Genomic DNA, 12,206 nt, shown 5'->3' on the forward strand with positions numbered 1-12,206 from the left:
AGGCACATTTCTGAAGATCATTTGTACGTCTGTCATAAACAGGACTGAGAGATTATATACAGAGTTACTGTTTTCCTATGAAGAATATAGAGGTAAATGTGTTTTGTTTGTTTGTCTGTTTGTGTGGTGTTTTTGTTTGTTTGTTTGTTGTTTTTTTTAGTATATTACAGAAGGAAGGGATGAGGTTCAACAAGTCCAAGTGCAAGGTGCTGCACCTGGGTCGGGGCAATCCTGGACATGAGTACAGATTGGGAGAAGAACTCAATGAGGGGGAAGCCCTACAGAGAAGGACTTGTGGGTTCTGATGGATGAAAAGCTCAACATGTGCCAGCAGTGTATGCTTGCAGCCCAGAAGGCCAACTGCATCCTGGGCTGCATTAACAGAGGGGTGACCAGAAGGTGGAGGCAGGTGACTGTCCCCTTCTGCTCTGCCCTTGTGAGGCCCCAGGTGAGTTCTGGTAGCTTCCTATACATATGGATAGCACAAAAATATAGACAATCTGTGCTTTACAAGTTTTCCTGTGATGAGTGAAACTAATGAAGCCTAATTTCCTGAGATTTTGTGCATTGTGGTTAGATTTTCTGCTGCTTAATAAGATGCACGTGTGTTCTGAATCTCTTCTGTTCTCCAAGGCCTTTGCAACTAAACTGCATAAAAAATTAAGATTGTACTGTAGTCTTCCCTATGAAGCGGCACTGACAGTGTCTTGCTAATAGTGCTGCTTAATTTCATGAAAATTCCAGAAGACTGATATATCTGAAACTTTTACTCCTCTGCCAAATTTTGATGAAACTGATCCCGAAGATCAATTAAGTTTAAAAAAACAGGAGAAGCGGGCGCATACATTGACAGCGTGACTGTATTAGCCTCCTCCCTTTAAGAAAGCAAGCTAACAATCAAACCACAAACTTTTATCTCAGCTGCAGACAAAATGCCTCAAGCTACGGGGAAGAGCAGGACATTAGTTACCAGTGCTGGCAACCGAAGGAAGACTTGCTCCAATTCCCACTGACACACTGTGATAGATTGTAAAACAGTACTGTCAATAACAAAAATGCTTGAGTGGGTTTGCTCTTGGACTTGCTGAGTCTGCTTCCTAATTCAGTGCCTCTTGAGTAGATGAGTAGAAATGTTTTGGCCAAAGCGATGATGCCCTCCAAGCTTGTAGGGTGGCTGGGTGGTTGAACATGTACATAAAGGTTCACTCCTAGATGTGATAAAAGAAACCAAACTTTCTGAAAGTTAAAGCCTATGTAATTCAGGTAGTTACACGGTTATCCCAGCTGTAAAGTACTGGCCTTGAGATGATGATACAAAGAAAAAGGACTGTCAGGTATTCCCTGAAAAGAGCAGAGCAACCAACTTCCCTGTGAGAGCCCTGAGATAATAGTTAAGGGGTATTATCAGGTCAGGCCTAAGCAGTGTTTGGTAGATCACAACAGGAAAACATCGTTGTGAACCTTTTAGCTATGTTCTTGAGTTCATCCACATTTTTCAAAAGTGGAAAATGAGGTAGAACCAAACACTAGCTATTATTTATGTTACTGTGGCATGCAGGCATCCCATTTGCCATCCAGTCTTTTGCTGAGCTCTACTTTACATGCTTGGAACAACCCTCTGCCTTTTCTTACTCTGAAAGTTTGCAGATGAGGCAGAAGGCAGCAGACATGCAGAAAGTAGAAATAAAGCAGTACTGGTGTGTAGATAGAAATGAAATAAACGGGAGACATGAGTGGCCAGATATGTGGAGTTTTATGGGTCTTATGATGTAAGGAGATCAATGAAGCTATGTGAATATTTACAATTCCTCCTGAGAGGAGTAAGTTGTAAGAAATCCCAAAGGTGTTTTATTTTCAAATGGATAACACAGTTTTGTTTTGCTGTCCATCAGAGAACAGTCAGGTGGAAAGTGTTAGTTATGGAAATATTAGGCTCTTTGTTCATATTTGAAAAGAATATTATTACAATCTCCAGGGAGTCTAAGTGACAGATACTCAGATTTATGTGTTTGCGTGAATACAAAAACACTGAAATGGCAACGTGATTTTGAGATCTTACAGAAGAACAAGCACGAAGAGCAAAGGAACACCAACAGATGCAGGAAAAGCACCAAGAAATGCATTTCCTTATAATGTCTAAATTCTTCTTAGCCCTCGGCATACTGCCTAAGGCGTTTTTACAGGATTATCAGTAGTTTCTGTGTACATTAAATGTTTCGGTGCTTCTTTAAGGCTACAGAGGTTGGCAGGACTTAAGTTTTATCAAGGATTGGCAATGATATGTGGAATGAAGGAAAATGAATTATTTATAATCTCACTTTTGCATCAAATTACCCTATTTTATGATCCCTTCAATGCAGAGACCACTTGTCTTTGCATGCACAGCACTGGTAGCACTGGTGGGAGTCCTGTGTTGCAGTGACGTACTACTCTTGGACATCCATGTTCCAGCTAGGAGGAGAAAGCTTATAAAATATACCCTTAAACTTCTGTCCCCTCAAATTTCTTGGGTATTGACACCTCAAAGTAGAGAAACAATTCACATTGGATAGATTATTTTTGCCTCTGTTAAAATGTTTGCAGACAAACTGCTCAAATTTTCCAGAAAAATTGGGTAATCCATGGACTTGTGAAGTGTTCTAGAGGTTTTCCCTCAGACTCTCATCCTTTAGTATAACAAGTGAGCTACAGCAAATGCTACAGAAAGGCGATATTAGTGCAGAAAACCCATAAGTACTTCAACCTTTGTTTGAATTTGGCCAAGAACCTTTGCAATTGTTTGCAAGTGTTTCCCCTCTAACACTTTAAGAGAAAGTAGTATATACTTCAAAGAGTTGCACTTACATGAATTTTATCAGAAATTTTTGTGCAGCCATCTAGAAAATTCAGGTAAGGGTTGTGAATGCTTCCACTGAGAAGCTAAAGCTATGTTGTGTTGGGATAAGGAACCAGCAGCGCATTATATAGACTGAATATTTAAAACAATAGATGTGTCAAATTATTTTCAAGTAATCCCTGGAGTGAAAAATATTGTCACAAGGCACTCCCTGAGTAATGATTAAGGTATGAAAATCAGTCTGCATTACTTATGAAGAAGAAACGGACTTAGTTCATTAAGTAGTTTACTGGAAAAGACTTGTGCACTCCTTTGTCCTTCTATAAATTGTTAAATCAATACATGTGCAGTCCTGCTTTCCTGGAAGGAGCTGGAAGTTTTGAACTCAGGATATGTAATGAAGTGAGAAGGTCACCACAGAAAGTAGTTTTGCTCTCTCCAACCCTCTTTCCAGTACAAATCCCCATTGCAGTCATTTCTTATTTCCAACTGCAGGCTCTCACCTGGTGTCAGGTCCTGAATGCATCCCTGCCTCTCTGGGGGTTTGGCTGCTGAGGCTCAGGGCTACAAGAGCAGAGCTGGTGGTTGTGGGGAGATATCCTCCAAAGATATCTGTGGGGAGACACCAGTGGGGAATGGTCTGGCAGGGGCATCTCCTGTCCTGATGGCCATGTTACTAGTATTGCTAGTGGAGAAGGCACCAGGGAATGCATTTACTTGTTTTAGTAGCAGCTGGAAAATAACCACAGCCTACAGCATTTGCACAAGGAAGAATGCCAAAGTCATTCAGCTCAGCTGATCTACCTGTATTAGTGCATATAGGTAATGTCTGTAGGCACATCAGTTTTAAATCCCCCTGTGTTAGGTGCTAGCTCAGCACTGTTGCTCCTTCAGACTACCTTAAGCCTTCCTGAAACTGGTTAGCTGTAAAATAATTGCATTTCATTGTACAGAGCAAAGTTGTGATTAAACTACCTTTGGGACTGTAGCATCTAGAAGAAGGTTCACCACTCACTCTGCAGTCTGAGATAATAATCTCATTTTGAATTTGCATGTAAAGCCTGCAAAATGATCTATGCACATGTATGTAAATAGAGCTGGAGGGAGAGAATATGATGTGAATTTAGATTTGTGACTGGTTTGACAGGTACCTAGTCAGCTGTGACAAGGTAGCTAGAAGAGCAGTTATCACAGCAGGCAATTCTAATATTCACTTTTTTTTTTTTTTTTTTTTATTAATAAAAAAAAAAGAACTTCTGCAGTAACTGCTATCAAGGGACTGAGCACAAATGAGGGAGAAACAACTGAATTTAAGTGGAAATAACAATGAACTTATTTGGGACTTGAGTTCAATAGCTGCAATAAAAGCTATCTTCAGATTCCAAAAAGCATAAAAGCTATGCAAAAGATGAGATATCAAAAAAAAGATACAGGTCTCTCTTTTTTTTTTTTTTTTTTTTTTTTTTTTTTTTTTTTTTTTTTTAAACAAACAAACAGAGACAGCACAACACTTCCACAACACTTCCACCTGAGTCACATAGCCTGTGTTTTCTCCCTGGGTCCAGGATCCCCAGCTGCAATTTCACTACTGGTGGGCAGGTTCATGATGTGCTCTGAGCAGGCTGACACCCAGACCAGTTGCAGCTTAGACCACTGCAGCCCAACCTTCACCTCCTGACTGATGTAACATCCCATATGTGATCTGCTGGGGTACTGTTCTTTTCTCACCACTTGGGAAAGAGGCTTCACAGGAGGTCTGGAGATGCCTCCCATGACATTTGGAGCATTTGTGTATGACTGATCCTGCTGTTACAGTTCTAATGCTTTTAATCTGTATATATGCAGCAGTAGCTTTTGCAAGCAAGACGAGCATCATGATGCCCAAAGTTCACTAAAAAGAGATGGAAATGATACCTAAGAACAGAAATCTACACAGCTGATTATGGTACTTGAGACATACAGGCCTAACAATTAAACAAGTAGGTTACACCTTTTCCAGTAATTTAGGCAGTGCTAGGGCATGGGCACAGACTTTACAGCTCAATTATGCATCACATTCAATTGTCAAAGCAGTCCCTGCCAGTGTTTTGGCTGAAGAAACCAGTATTATTTCAGACAATTCATGAGACTTGGAACAGGCCAGGGTTTATTTCAGATAGCCCAGCTGGGTGATATTTTCAATGCTAAGAAGGTTTAGCTGTATGGATACAGCCGGAACATATCAGTTGGTTTTAGGGCCAGAGAATGTGCCCAAGCATTGTTTAGTTTACCAGTACAGATGTGGTCCTTTGTACAGATAACCAAGTGCTCTTTCACCTTCTAAATGATTACTTATAGCCTTACATAAGTCACATGTGGCAGGTATGACACACAGCCCCCAAAGGATCTGGAAATACAGCTGGGGTCACCATAAAGCCTTGCTTCAGTGGACACTCTAGGTGTCAGATTTTGGATAAACTGTATCACCCTTCAAGTTGCACTAATGAGATCATATCCATTTATACTGACTAGGTACCAATTGACTGATGGGAGCTGAATTGCACATTTCATGTATGGACTTCTCCATATAGACACACAATATTATGTTTCTTCATCTGAAGATGAATCCCATCCTCAATGGATGAAAAAATACTGCCACTTGGGCATGTAATTACACTGCACTACATTCAGAATTATTTACAGGATAATCAAATTCTTCCCCCCTTCTTGGGTGCAGTTTGTTACTAGCATGTAGCCCTCACTTCTGAATGCAAGTGGATCAAGACATGGAGCTGAGAAAAGGTGTGTTTGCCTTTTGGAGGTGGAATGTTTTGGCTATCTCTTCTCATGGGGATTATTTTTTACTGATGATAGGCGCAGGATTGGTCCCAATTGGTTCTGGGAACCTCAAGAGTTTTTAGGAGCAATAATTTTCTGGTTCCATTTTGCTAACCTTACTAGCATAAGGCGATATTTAGGATCAAACTTCATTGCAAAATCCCATCCTAAATTTGTATGGAATATTTTCATAAAGATGTGAACAGATTGGATTACTATATAAGCACATTTATTTTAATGACTATGAATATTCATTGACCTCAGTGTTAAGTATCACCTGAGGAAATCCAAGGTCATTATTTATTTAGTGGTGCAATCAGTCTTCACATTCTTGGAGGGGAGTGAGTCAATGCACCCTATGTCAGCTCACACATTCACTGTTAAAATCATGACTAATCCCAAACAATGACATAAATTGCTAGTAAAATTTTCATCTTTGAAAATACTTGAAAGAAGAAATTACATTAGTGGCCTCAAGGGTTGTAAAGATCAAAAAACTGAGAGGAGAAAAAGAACTCTTATTCACTGAACTAGAGTCAGGATTTGTTTATCTCCAACTACTGGTTTTGCTGACCTCCAAGAATAGAAACTCACTGGGTCAAAAACAAGTGAGGTTTAAATTAAAATGTAAATTAAGTGTATATAAACATTAATTCTATGTGCATAAATTTATGTACTGGATTTTGTAAGTGTTCTCTTGTACTATACAAGAATTGGAAGTTGCAGAGAAAGAGTCAAAGGAACTAGACTGAAATGGGAAAGGCCTGAGGTCTATGCCTGGTCTGGCACTGTTTATTTATGTACCTGTTCATAAGTGCCTGTTTCTCTTTTCTATTTCTGCCTATCATATATAACTGGTAGGTTAATTGGAGATTCATCTCACCTATCTTGATGCCTATAATGTTGACATTTATACCTGAGCTAAACCCTCAGGCTTCCTCTCTAATCAATGGAGAAAGATGGGTTCTTTTAGTCTGCATTTCATTTGAGCTATTTTAGACATCTGCTAAAGCTGATGAGATAAATTCTCTCATAAATATGCCTATTTTTCTCTGTTGACTATGAAGGAATCCTGGGGGTGACTGTTGTGGGTGGAAGTGGCTATGTCTAACAGAATAAAATGAATCCTGAATGCCTTTAGATCTATGGAGCTCATCTCCCTTAATTTGTCTCTGAATCCTCAGAGCAGACACTGAACAGGATATATCAAACAAAAAAAGACTGTCCCTGGCAAAGGGCAAAAACAGAGTAATATGATGGACAGATTAGTTTTATTTGCAGCATATATAAGGGACAGCAAAAGAGTGGGACACACTCATTTTTTGGAGGACTGCTTTAAACTGTGATGTGGAAACCAATAGCAGCAAAACTGATTGCAGAAGCATTGAATCAGACCGTAAAACAGCACCTATCTGAAAAACCAACCAAGGTCTAGTCACAGGATGGATTCCTAGTGGCTTTGCTGAAATCTTCCCAATGTAGGATCTGTTGCAGATCATCAGGGTTTGTTCTTGTGTGAGATTATTCATGTTCAAACAGATGTGTGGAGTTGACACCCTCTATAAAGCTTTACTGTGAAGCTGTTTCTTTTTTGTTGTTGTTTTTGTTTTTGTTTTGTTTTTAAATGAGTTATTGATGTACAAAATTAATAAAGTCAGGCAAGACGTGTGAGAAGTGTAATGGAGGAGGGACCACCCTCAGTGGGGCACTGGATGTGGTACACATTGCTCCTTGCCTAGAAGCACAGGGAAGAGATTGCTGTAAGCACGAGCGTCTGAAGTCTCCTTGAAATCACATCCACTTCACAGTGGTTTTGAACACAGATTTTCCTGTGTTGTTCCATCAGCTGTAGTCCTGATGTTCTCGTTTCTTTGGCAATGCTTTTAAAGATGCTGTGCAAGAGGAAATAAATAAAACTAAGTGCGAGTAGCATAAATTTACATCAGATGTATTTTTCATGTATCAAAGCAGTGGTGAGTTCCTACAAAGCTACGCATTGCAGCACACAAAATGAAAGGAAGGAACTAGACCACAGGGTGCTGTAGGCTGTATGGTTCAGCCTGGGTTTTGCTCTCCTTCCCCATGTCCTTTGCCTTCTCTCAAGTGAAATTGAGAAGGTAGACTGAGAGCACAGCTAGCTAGAGGATTTGATCTGAGATGCATAAAGGGATTTACGTGGCTGTATATGGTGATAATCTACATTCCCAGGCTGCATCTTCCACCTGTGTTTGATGATCATTAAGCAGATTGGAGAGGTAGTCATAATAGCTAAAAAATTAGGTAAGGGACGTGCTCTGTCTTCGTGATATCATTCATTTTGTTTGCCTGTATACATTGAAGCTACATGTATTAAGATAGTTTTTCTAATCTAAGATTAAGCAGTTTAAAGAAGTTTATACTGGGGTAGAGAGAAAAGGGATTCTGAGCCCTTAGATCTGAGCGAGAAAGCTGGCTGCATCTCATCTGTCCTATTAAGATAGCACCGAATGCAATTCCATTTAAACCCAAATTGTCATTAATGAAGAGAAATACACTACACAGAAGATACAGCCTGTCCAGCGCCCCTACCTAATACCGGTTCTGCTGATACCCACAGGCCAAATTAGCACAACTATAAGGACTGAAAATAAAAGTGAGAGAAAAGCAGGGTGGTTGAGTAACTCATCAAGAAGGGATTTGGGAATTGCCATGTTTATATTTCCTACATCAAAGAAAATATCCCCAGTGAATTCAGGTATGTTGCATGAATATTTTTATTTCTAAGGTATTATTTTCTCTGCACAGAAGAAGCCACCTGACACCACAGGTGTCCTGTGATTCACACTGGCAAAAGATCATTTGTTCAGATATTCAGGAATTTTATGCATTCCCTGCTCTGCTTTTTAGGACAAGATGATTCTGTTTATGTCTGGTCTGGTAAACAGAAAGGCCTTGGAAAAGGGAGGAGAACAGTTAAAGATTAAGTCCCCTTAGAAACGAGAATGGTTTCTTTCTATTCACAATGAGAACTGTACTTACCTGTTGTTTGTTATGAGTAAAAGGGAGATGTTTCTATTGTTTTGGGGAGGAAGTGAGGAAGTCTTTTTAAAAATTATGGGAAAGAAAACATTACATTCTAAATAATGGGGATGAGTGCAGTTCATTAAAACATAAGGTCTGAGAGATTCCAGGGGTCTAGTAATAATTTTACCATTAATATGGTAACTTCATTAATTATTTTTACCATTAATATGTTTGGTGATAAACAACATTCTCAATGTCTTATTTTTTCTAATTTTAAAAGGAGTATTATGAAACTTTCTGCATAGAGACAGCTTAATTAATTGACATTTATACAGCATTTTCAGATCTGTGGAGGAAAAGGGCTGGAGAAGAACTAAGTCTTATGGCTACAAGTTGCTTGGAAAACTCAAGCTGGTTTCCAAATAAATCTAGCACTGGTGGGGACAAAAAAGGCCCCAGTGAAGAAATGTGGTCATTTTTTGCTCATTCCTTTACCTACACTTCAATGCTATACATAGTAAGATAGACAAAAGATTAAAGTGAAGCTGGAGGGGCTACGGAGTGTTGTGTGAGGGAAAGATTCACAAGGTCAAAGGAGTAGATTTAGAACAAGAAGGTAAAAATGAATGAATGAAAAAAGAAAATTAAATAAATAAGTTGTGAACTGAATTTAATAGCCTTCTGGTATGCCTAATCTCTTCAGTTCACCAAACAAATGATAACAAATATATATATCATTAACAAAGTATAGCTTCCTAAACATGGGGAAGAACACCAGGGGGAGGGAAGCTAAAACTGTCTCATTACTTCTCCAAAATCATGTGCTTTTCTATTTTATCACAAGGAGAGACTTCTGAGAAGACAGATTTAAAAGCAAGTTGAACTGTTTTCCCTCATTCTGTGAATTATTGATTCATTCTTCCCCCACAGTGGGGATGTTTCAGGAGTTTTAGGTAAGAACAAGGGGAAGAGGTCAGAGTGACAGTGAAGGTGAAGCGTTAACCATCTCACCAGCCTTTCAGTTGCCTGACTTAATTTAGATGGACCTCTTCTGTCCTTGGCTGAGGTGCAAAACCACAGTTTCCTCTTTACCAAATGAGCTGTGACACCAAGTACAGCTGGTCGGCACAACAAGGAATTTGCTAAATGGCTGGTCTAATCAAGGAGATTGCAGGACTGTGCAGGAAAAGCAGGTAAGAGACAGCTTTTGCTGTAGTATAACATGAAGTAGGATCAAATTCTACAAAACTTTCTCTCCATTCATAAATTGCCAGAGTCATCCCAGAGCAGTAAAGAAACAGCACACTGCTCCCCACAGAACACCTGAAAAGAATTTCCAACTCTAGCAGCGTTCCCCTTCTTTCTGAGTGCTCACCAAGGTCTGCACTGCCAGCAGACCAGGTTTCTTTCCTGAAGCTGCCAGATCTGCATAAGACATCACTGTGATGTGCAGAAGTTCAAATAACTGAATGTAGATACCCTTCCATCCTCAAAATATTCTCATCTGGTATAGGAAAGACAGATCTGATGGACTGTTTCCCCTAAAAAGACTTCTCTAAGCACATTGTAGGGAAAAAAATAGACAGAACTGGACAAGAATAACATTTTAAATTGACAGGGAAGGTGCAAATCATGGTCTCCTGCCTCTGCAGGAACAACTGTTGTTGCTCAGTGCTGCAGAGCAATCCTTTTCCTCCCACTCTGTTGGAAGGCAGGATCTGGAAGAGTGAGCATGCTTTGTGTCTCTGCCAGGGAAAAAGAAACCAAAGAGATGCTGCTTATCTGCCTTTTCAGGTTAAACAGAGCCTCAGAGGATATGGGTTATGTCTACTTTGCCTCTCAAAGATCCAGCAGTCCCACTGGTTTAAGGGTTAAAGGTAACAGCAGCACTTCCTTGGCCCATGGCAGAATGGGCTGTTGTGATACCTGCTCATAACTCCTGGTACTCCCTACCCTATCAGGTGTGAAATCCAGGCCTCTTTCTCAAATGGTCTTTCCACTTTAGTCTACCTTAATCCCAGTCTGTCTGACTGTCTCTTTATTCCTGTAGTTGAGATGCTCTCTCTATTGCCATGCCCCTGCCTAGGTTTTTTTCTCCCTGTAAAACTCCAACCATTTCTACTGACAGAACATCATGTCATCAGCTTGTTTATGTTCGTATTGTTCCCATTCTCATCTTTCTATTTTCTTCTCTAATATTAGGATCAGATGTTCCTTGCAGCAAGAACTATCTGTTCATCTTTGCTTAGTACAGTAGGGCTGTATCCCTGTACATCCTTCATTTTTTGTAATAAAAGCCATTCATTCTTCAGTGATGTTCAACAATTGAAGTCTGCAGTACAGAGAACAATCTTGTTGTATATATGGATGTTTTCAGGACCTGATTACAGGCTTGGGATTGAGTTTGTTCTTTAAAATGCTTCAAACTAGTTTAAATGCAGCATATTCACATGACAGTCTTCATCCCAAAGAGATTTGTAGAATTTATGCAGAAGTCTATCTTTTTTATTCTAGCATAGTCTGTATATTCTGAAATATTCCTACTAAAATCGGGAGAGTTAAAATGGGACAAAACCAGAGCAAGGACTTTATGTGCAAAAATACCACAACTTTGTAGTTGGATCTTTAAAGTTCTCTGGAAAACTCAGCCCAATACTTGGCAACAGTCAAAAAAAAACAAAAAAGCAAAAAAGCAAAAAAGCAAAAAAAAAAAAAAAAAAAAAAAAAGAATTTTAGGATGCATTAGAAAAGGAATGAAAAGTTGGAACATATCATTATAACATCATAGAAATCTAGAAATCTATGGCTTGCCCACATCCTGAATATTAATGATCCCTTCTTTAATAGGAGATGTTTAGACCCTGAAACAGCATGAGGATGCTTAGAAACACCAAAACATGCTATGCAAGGAAAATGAAAAAAGGTAAAAATGCTTCAGCATCAGAGATGGCTGAAGGGAAAACATGATGGAGTAGCCTGCAATCATGAGTACTGTGAAGAAGCTGAACTGAAAAAGAACTTTTTGTTTGTTTATTTGTTGTGTTCTTTTTTGTTTGTTTGTTTCTTTATTCTATTTCAAAAGAATGTGAAGAAGCCTAACACAGACATTTTTTTTTTAATTCTAATGCCTAATAGGCATACCATAGGTTTTATTACCAAAGATTGATTGGGATGCCAAATATAGATTTAAATGTGTTAAAAACATGTTTGGGTACACGAGAAAGGCCTCTGAAGACTATTACATGTGGTAATGGGTATGCTTTTTCCAGCTCAGAAAGTCCCTAAAAAATCATCCAGCTGGAAGCTAGGAGTGCAGGATCACTGACACTGCTTTGGTTATTTTACATGGTCACAAGGCATCTGCTATTAAACATTATGAGAAACACAATAATGTTCTAGACACACTTTGGTCTTACCAAACAGTGCTATTCTTATGTTTCTATGGTCTTATTTTTGCAACTATGAAGAGAAATTTGTATTTAAAGCAGCAAGAAAAGGAGACTGAAATTTTCCTGACTGAAATAGAGGCAAGCTTCAGAACATTAATTTC

Source organism: Aythya fuligula, chromosome 3 (genome assembly GCF_009819795.1).
Source record: "Aythya fuligula isolate bAytFul2 chromosome 3, bAytFul2.pri, whole genome shotgun sequence".
In the NCBI taxonomy this organism is placed as follows: domain Eukaryota; kingdom Metazoa; phylum Chordata; class Aves; order Anseriformes; family Anatidae; genus Aythya; species Aythya fuligula.